Consider the following 9,355-nt stretch of genomic DNA (forward strand, 5'->3'; position numbering starts at 1 on the left):
AAGGGTTTATCATTCAAAACGTCTTTCCTAACCATTGATTGAGACTGCTTCAATGACGGAAGGACATAAGATTTTTATAAGACCTGAAATATGCATCATGGATGATGTCAGAGAGAAAAATCTAATAAAGAAGGTGGTGCTCCAAATAATTCTGTGTTAATATGGGATATCCGGAGAAAGAGAGCAGGAGAAGATGGTGGCACTATTGCACAATTCTTCTACACATCACCTGAAATAGTTTACTTCTTGCCAGATGCTGCAGTCTCAGATCCAGGGATATCAGAAACAGGAGTGATTACTGAGCAAACAACTGTAACAGTACCCTTAAACTTGTATTAAAGAATTGTCAAAGTTTTGATGGGATAGACTACCATCACATGATCTTGCAAAAATAGAGTATCAGTGAATACCACTCTTTTCCTAGTGACCAAGATAGCCCTATAACTATGTAATCCCAACATGAATGAGAATGGAGTAAGGCAAAAGAAGTAATTTGCAGGATTGACCTTGCTACCTGTAATATGGACTAGCATAGTGCCTAAGTGGAAAAGAAATAAATAACAATTGGGAGGAAAGAGAGAGAATAGTAGAGGGTAATGGAATGAATAAATGGGCCATGCAGTGAAGGAAATCTAACATTATATTAATACCTCAAGAGAGAATCAGGAAATAACTTTCTCCAGATAAACATCAGAGACCAGAAAAGTGAAGCCAAGATATATGTAACTTTTTTAAGACGAAATGTGTTAAACTTTGTGTTAATTTGGATGTACTTGACAGATGCTTTATGTGTTTATTTGGATGTACTTGATGGATATTGTTTCTTATATGTTGTAATGTAAAGATATTGTAAAAACATATCCTGTTATGTTATAATGTTAAGATATATTGTAAAAATACTTAAGGTATTTGTTGAGCTAACTCTATTCATTGGAGTAAGATATATTGTACAGATGAATATTGTATGTTATAATGGTAGAACATATTGTATTTAGAGGAAGAAAGTGAGGCTGACTTCAGTTAAATGTGCCTTAGAATAAATGCTTGCTGGAAGTAGTACAACTAGAAGACATGGGATTTAGTCTGGGGGGAAATTAAGGAGCTTTACATTTAAATGAATTTGTAGTCATCTTGGATTTTTTTGACTGACAAGATTTACATTTGAAAGAAAGATAAATGGGGAAAGGAGAATAAGAGAAAGAGTTCTGACTTTTAAAAAAAGTGGAGCAAGTCTGAGGCAAGGAAACGTTGGGACCCATCAAAGTTCATCTCCAGGACTTGAAGTTAAAAGGATCTGGCAAGTATACTCACTACTTGTGGTAATCATGTAGGACCACTGGAGTGAAAGAAGGAGGCACAAAACAATGAAGAGATAGATGGCTCTGGACATATTCCACAGGCCGTGGTAAACTAGCATGTACAGATGCATGGATAAGTGAAGAAGAATTGCTGGCTTGAGAAGTAGGAAGTTATAAGGATCCCTAGCTTATTGACTTGGCTCAGTGTGGTGGCTAAGATTCAGCGAAGGGACCAGCTAGTCTGGAAAGCAGGAAGACGTGTGGACTCTGGATTTTGTGGCCGATGTTCATTTGAACCTAGCCATGGATGGCTAGGGTTAAGTTGACCAGAACCCAACCAGATGAAGAGAAGATGCTGTGAACTAGGGTTGATTGCTGAACCTGCTGGCTTGTTTTGAACTGGATTAGTTCATAGGTGCATATGTTCAAGAGTCCAATGGAAACAGAAGATTCTTTAGAGAAAGGAATATGCTTATGCTTGCTTCCTCAGAATACTGGTTGGATGATATTAATGCCACTGAGTTGAGTACAATTCATAGTGACCCTATGAGCAACTGACCTGAATATTGTTCTATACCATAAATATGCATATATTTGAATACATGGATGCAGTTACTATATTAATTCATCTCATTGGCAGTCCACTGGTTTCATAGGGATGGGCAAATTAGAAATTAGCTATCTAACAGAGGAATATTTTTTTATTAGTTTTAATGAACATTTACAGAGATTTTGGGTTTTCATTCATTCATTGTTGCACTGTTTTCTCTACCCTTCTCCCCAGTTCGTTCTTCTTTTATTTCCCCCCTTGAATGTCTGTTTTAATTGTCCAATTGCCACAGTGCTTGTCAAAGCCAGTTCTGATTAATCTCCTTTGTCAGTGTGTCCTTTGCCATTCCCTATCACTCCTCCCTGAGAGAGACTTCTCCCTGAGTCATAAGGAAAAGGGGATTAGCTACTTCCTGCTGAAAAGAGATGCTGTGGGTTTCAGGGTGAAGATCTTCTCTCACTACTCTAAAGGGCCCCTTTGGCAGTAGAAAACACATAGACTATTATGGAGATTGATTTTGGAATTTAGATGCACTGTTATCAGTTGTGCTTAGCCGTACATGTTCATATCCTTGAAGATGTATCATGGAAGTGTTGCAGCCTAGAAGACATAAATTTAGCTAACAAGTTAAAAGTACATGAGTCAAAAATTAAAAAGCAATAATATTCCGAGTAGAGGTTCTAATAGTGGCATAAATCACGTTACAGAAGGAAGGTGGTTCTTACAATAAAAGGCCTATAGACTAGCACTTTGTCTATTATAGTGTAGAGGTTAGGAACCTCAAGATGTAGAGGCTCAGCTATGTCATTTACTGTTCTTAAGTCCTGGACCAAATTCCATCTACCACTGGGTTGTTTTACAACTCGGAAGTCCGCAGGCAAGGCAGAGGTGAAGTAAGGAGTTGCTTATGAGGTTTTCCGTCCATTCCAACAACTAAGAAATAGAAGAGTTGGGACCTCAGAAAGTATTTAGGACCAAATAGTAGGCTCTGTGTCGAGGAGAAAACAAATATACTTAAGAGCTGTGGGTGAGCATTAACGGAGGAATATTAAGGCATAAAGTTGCTGGCTTACTCATTTTCAAGAATGTCATTTTTATCATGATTGTAAAGGGAAAGTGACTTCTTCTAATATGAAAGTTAATAGTTAGAAAAGCCAAGGAGTGGTATGTGGTGTCAAACAAAGATTTATTGTTCAAAATGTCTTTGCTAGACATTTATTAACTGTTTATTCTGTGATGAAGTATTAACGAGGTGAGATTGGAATGTACAAGCCTATTAAATTCATAGGAGCTCAGCACTCTCTCTTTTGAGACATAGTAACCAGCTGCTGCACTACAACGGACCATCTACCTCACTCACCAGTTTTTGCAACGTTGGCATGTATCATCCACAGTCATGAGAATCATTTCTCTGACACGCCTGAGTCTCTGTGAGACCTTCCAGTGAACCATTGGACATAGAAAAGTTGGGGAACAGAATAAAGGAAGAACAATTGATGCTGGTAATCAAGGTGCTCTATAGTAGATAAATATTTGAGACACTGTTCTCTTCCTCCTCCTTGTAATAATTTTGCTATTAACATTAAGGAGTTCTGGTGGCCTAGTGGCAAGAAGTTGTGCTTCAATTCTGAAGGCATGCAGTTTGAGGCCACCAGCTACTCCATGGGAGAAGGATGGACAATCTCCTCGCGTGTGATTAATTACCTCTAAAAACTCGCTGGAGAGTCAGCTATGGGTTGGTTTCAACTTGATAGCAAACAACAACAACAACTAACATTAGCAGGAGAAAGTATTAATATACCCATCAATATGTAGCCTTGTTGTTGTTATGTGTCATCAGGTCATCTGAGACTCATAGTGACCTTGTGTACAACAGCCCAAAACTCTCCCCTAACCTGTGCCAATCTCACAATCTCCTACACACCTATCCCCATTACCCCAGTCACTGAATCAATTCACCTATCCCCATTACCCCAGGCAGTGAATCAATCCATCTTATCTAGGGTCTTCCTCTCCTGTGCTGTCCCTCCACCCTCCTAAGCACGACATCCCTCTCCAAGGACTGGTCCCTCCTTGCAACATGTCCAAAGTAAGTCAGACAAAGCTTCAGAATCCTTGTCTCCAAGGAGCAGCCCAGTTTCACCCTCTCCAGGACAAACCTGCTCATTTTCTTAGCAGTCCATGGTACATTCAATACTCTTCTCCAACACAACAGCTCAAAGGTATCAATTCTCTTTCTGTCATCCCTAGTCATTGCCCAGCTCTCTGATGCATAACAAGTGATTGCAAAGACCATAGCCTGTATCAGTCACACCTTAGTCTCCAGAGTGGCACCATTGCTCTTCAGTACTTTAGAGAGGTCTCTAACTGCAGATGTTCCCATCTCAATACGTCTTTTAATTTCCTGGCTTCTGGTGCCAAGACTGTTGATTGTGGAGCCAAGCAAACCAAAACTGTGAGCAATCTCAATCTCTTCCCCATCCATTATGATGCTGTCAATCGGCCCAGTGGTGAGAATCTTTGTCTTCTTGATATTGAGCCTCAGACTATGCTGAAGACTGTAGTTTCTGACTTTCCACAGCAAGTGCTTCAGTTTCATCAATCAGGGTTGTGTCATCTGTATAACACAGATTGTTGTTGATTCTTCCTCCAATCCTGATGCCACATTTCTCCTCATAGAGCCCAGCCTTCTGGATAATCTGTTTTGCCTAAAGATTGAAAAGGTATGGAGGCAGCATGCAGCCCTTATGTACACCCTTCCCAATTTTGAACCATACAGTGTTTCCCTGCTCTGTTTTGATGACTGGCTCCTGGTCTAGGTACAGGTCTCGTATTCACACATTCAAGTGTTCTGGGATTCCAGTTCTTCTCAGAGTTGGTCACAGTTTGTTATGATCCACACAGTCAAATGCCTTTGCATAATCAATGAAACAAAGATAGACATTCTTCTGGTAGTTCTTGCTTTCAGCCAAGATCCATCTAACATTATCTACAATATCCCTCGTACCATGACCCTGTCTAACCCTAGCCTGCACTTCTGATAGTTCTCTGTTGATGTGCTGTTCGAGTCATTTTTGGATAATCTTCAGCAGAATCTTGCTCACATGTGATATTAATGATATTTTTCTATAATATCCACACTTTGTGGAATCACCTTTCTTTGAAATGGCAACAAATACAGATCTCTTCCAGTCAGTTGGCCACAAAAGATAATTAAGAAACCAGGAGAAAAATAGACTAAAAATCAAAGAGTGGGAAAAATATACCAAGCAAATATTATCCATAGGAATCCATTGCAAATACCTCTGAAAAAATAGCTTTCAGGATGAAATTCATCATAACAAGGAAAGACACTAACAGAATTATTAAACACACAATTCATCGAGAGAACATATCCTTCATATCTATACACCTAATGTTGCTGTTGTTATATGCCATTGAGTCACTTGTGACTCATAGCGACCCAACTCTGCTCTGTCCTATGCAGGTTGCACTGTCTCTGATACACCCATCCTATTACTCAGTCACTGAATCAATCTACCTCATAGAGGGCCTCCCCCTCCTGCACTGCCTCTCCACCCTACCAAGCATGATGTCCCTCTCCAAGGACTGGTCCCTCCTTAGAACACATCCAAAGTATGTTAGATGAAGACTCAGAATCCTTGCCTCCAAGGAGCTGCCTGGTTTAATCATCTCCATGATAAATCCATTTTCTTAGCAGTCCATGGTACCCTCAATACTCTTCCCCAGCACCACAGCTCAAAGGCACCAATTCTCCTTCTATCCTCCCTAGTCATTGTCCAACTCTCTAATGCATAACAAGTGATTAACAAGTGATTGCAAAGACCATGGCCTGTATCAGATGTATATTAGTCTCCAGAGAGACACCATTGCTCTTCAGTACTTTGGAGAGGTCCCTAACAGCAGACTTTCCCATTGCAATACGTCTTTTAATTTCCTGGCTACTGGTGCCAAGAGTGTTGACTGTGGAGCCAAGCAAACTAAAGCTGTGAACAATCTCAATCTCTTCACCATCCATCCTGATGTTGCCAATTGGTGCAGTGGTGAGAATCTTTGTCTTCTTGACATTGAGCCTCAATCCATATTGAAGGCTGCAGTCCTTGACCCTCTTCAGCAAGCGCTTCAGGTCCTCCTGAGTTTCAAGCAAGCAGGGTTGTGTCATGTGCATAACGCATATTGTTGATAGATCTTCCACCAGTTCTGACCCCACAGAGTCCAGCATCTTGGATAATCTGTTCTGTATACAGGTTGAAAAGGTATAGAGACAGGACACATCCCTGGCATACACCCTTCCCAATTTTGAATCATGAAGTGTTTCCTTGCTTTGTTCTGACAACTGCCTCTTGATTCAAGTATAGGTTTCACGTTAGCACGATCAAGTGTTCTGGTATTCCCATTCTTCTCAGAGTCAGCCACAGTTTGTTATGATTCACACGGTCAAATGCCTTTGCGTAGTCAGTGAAACACAGATATACATTCCCCTGGTGAGAGACTTAAAAAATATGGAAAAGAATGGTTAACAAACTTGAAGAAAGAAATAGACAGTACCATAATATTAATAGAGACTTCAACACACTGAACATCAGACTTTTCTCAAAAGAAACTCAGCAAAGAAGCAGAAGAACTAAATGACAAAATCAACCAATTTTACTTCATTGTTGTTGATTTGTGCTGTTGACTACAATTCATAGAGACCCTATGTACAATAACGCCAAACCTTGCCCTATCCAGAATCAATCTCACAATCTCCAACACATCTATCATTACCCCAATTACTGTGTCAATCCATCTCATTCAGGTTTCCTTCTCCTGTGCTGTCCTTTCACCCTTCCAAGAATGAGGTTCTTCTCCAAGGACTGGTCTCTTGTGGCAACATGCTCAAAGTACCTGAAACAGAACTTCAAAATATTTACCTTTAAGGAGCAACTTGGTTTCACCCTCTCCATGACAGACTTGTCTGTTCTTCTGGCAGTTGAAAGTATGTTCAATGCTCTTCTCCAGCATCACAACACAAAGTCATCAGTTCTTCTGTCACCCATAGCAAGTAATTGTGAAGGCTGTGGCCTGGATTATGCTCACATTATTCTCTAGACTGACATCATTGCTCTTTATCATATCACAAGTTCAGGTCTTTTGTTCATGTTATGAGTCATTCTCTACTCACTTGACAGCACTTAATAACAACAGCAATCTAAATGTGCTCTATTGTACAAAGGGTTTTTGAAAGCTTGTTATTTCACAAGTGGTTGGCCAATCCTTCTTCCTAGTCTGTTTTAATTTGGATGTTCAGCTTTAGAACTATATCTGATAGACAAGCATTTTACCCCCAAAGGAGCAGATGAGAAACTCATATGAGAAACTCAGTTTCTCAGATGAGAAATGCAGCATGTCAATTTCAATTGACATGCTGAATTTTTGAGCATGTAGTTGTTTTAAGGCCCTCTTATTATTCATTAATGGCTGTAGAAATGTAGATCTCTATTTCATTTCTTCCCACCCTGCCCTCTTCCCCATTTCATTTCTTATACAGATAATGCATCTCATCTTGGTCAGATATAGTACTTATTCAGTCTTGGTAGAGATTTATTTAATTTATGAATCATCTAAAAAAGTATTAAAGAGTAATGATGTCTGTTTGAAGACTAAGGTGCATTTGATTCAGATCATAGTCTTTTCAATTACTTGCTATGCATCTGAGACCTGGACAATGAATAAGGATGACAGAAGAAATGATACCTTTAAGCTATGGTGTTGGAGAAGAGCACTGAAAATCTCATATACAGCCTGTCAAGCAAACAGATATCTTGGAGAGAGTGCAGACAGAGTGCTCTTTGGAGGCAAGAACGATGAAGTTCAAAAAAGAGAAAAAAGGAAAAAAAAAAAGAATGATCGGGCTTTGCCCCATACACTTTGGACACTTTGCTGGGAGAGACTGGCTATGTTTTATAGAATGACATGATGCTGGAGAGAGTGGAGAGTTGGCGAAGGAAAGGAAGACCCTCAACCAGGCAGACTGGCACAGTGATTGCTAAAATGAGCTTTTGTGTGTTAGGAAGTGTGATATGGTGTAGGATAGAACCGGATTCAGATCTTTTGTTCTTAGAGTTGCTATGAGTCGTACTCAACTGGACGGCACCTAACAACAACAATGATCTTCTAAAAAACTAGCATTGATATAATTCATTTTTCTCTTATTGTTTCTGGTCTAAGTATCAATGAATTCTGTTTTTATCTATATTATTTTCCTCTGTTTGCTTTGGGTTTAATGTTCTCTTCTTTTTCTAATTATTATAATTTTGTTTCTTTGCAAAACAAATATTTGCTACTTTAAAAAACTCAATTATACAGGAAAGACATGTAAGTACATATTTTTTATCAATTTATAAAGCTGAAAATATAGAAAATGGCTCTACAAAATGAAATTAAAAGTATAACATGTGAAAGTGTCTTTTATTTTTCATCTTAACTGATGATACTACACAGGCCTATGTGATTTCAGCATGTTCGTATATTCTTGTTAAGAAAGTATCTGTGAGTCTTTAAGTCAGAAATGTTTTACAGTCATTGTACTGAAGACAGTAGAGTAAGGGCAGAGTGAGGAACTTGAACATAGTTTTCCAAGCTGCCTTCCTGAGATGCCACACCAGCAGATTGAATAGGTATTGCACATTTCCAAAACCACATCCAAGGTCCTTTCTCTGCTGCAGTTTGTTATTTTACAGATCATATGAAAAGGTTTTTCTAGGTTCATGTATCATCTAACATCTCTATAACGTGCAGCTGGCAGGTCTGTAACCTTCCTCTTTCATCTAGATTTGTTTGCCACACAATATCCAATTTTCCAATGACTGTTACTCCTGCTTTTTTGCAAACTCTTTCTTCGCTTTAGTCAGCTGAAGTACTGGCTTGTATTCATTGGTTGTATGTTCTTGGATCAAATGTACATATGCATTCTCCAACTAGGCTGACTGAATTCAGTTCTCTGACATTGTATGTTATTGATGGCTCCAAGGAAACTTTCTCCATGAACATAGGTGAGTTTGTAATATTCTGAATCTGGGCTTTAATTATTATAAATTTAAGTTATTCTTTTAATATCTTCATTTAACTTAATGCTACAAAATTTTCTTTAACAAATTTTGTATTGTTTTTACTCACTTGAAAATGTTTCTTTAATTTACTTGGAATGTCCTATTTGATTCCATTATTAAAGAATAAAGTCTGTAGGATTGAAATTGTTTTCAGTTATTTTTCAGTTATTTTTTAGTGACTGAGGATATGCATTGTTAATGTTCAGTATGCTATAGGGAAAAATGTATATTTTTCTGGTTTTGGATGGAGTGTTCTATAATCAGGTTATGCCAGTTAATTGTGATATTCAGATCTTTTTTTTGTCTTTTTTTAAATTATTATTAAATTTTATTAGTTTCAATGAACATTCACAGGGATTCTGGGCTTTCACTCCTTCATTGCTGCACCATTCTCT

At 38.6% G+C, this 9,355-nt stretch overlaps 1 pseudogene; it reads right to left on the reverse strand.

The window, feature by feature from the left end:
- Positions 1-8,291: 8,291 nt before the first annotated feature.
- Positions 8,292-9,355, reverse strand: part of LOC102864408 — a 2,538-nt pseudogene continuing 1,474 nt past the window's right edge.

This window comes from Elephantulus edwardii, unplaced genomic scaffold (assembly GCF_000299155.1).
Source record: "Elephantulus edwardii isolate Elephantulus edwardi_28Jun2011 unplaced genomic scaffold, EleEdw1.0 scaffold00225, whole genome shotgun sequence".
NCBI classification, from domain to species: Eukaryota; Metazoa; Chordata; class Mammalia; order Macroscelidea; family Macroscelididae; genus Elephantulus; species Elephantulus edwardii.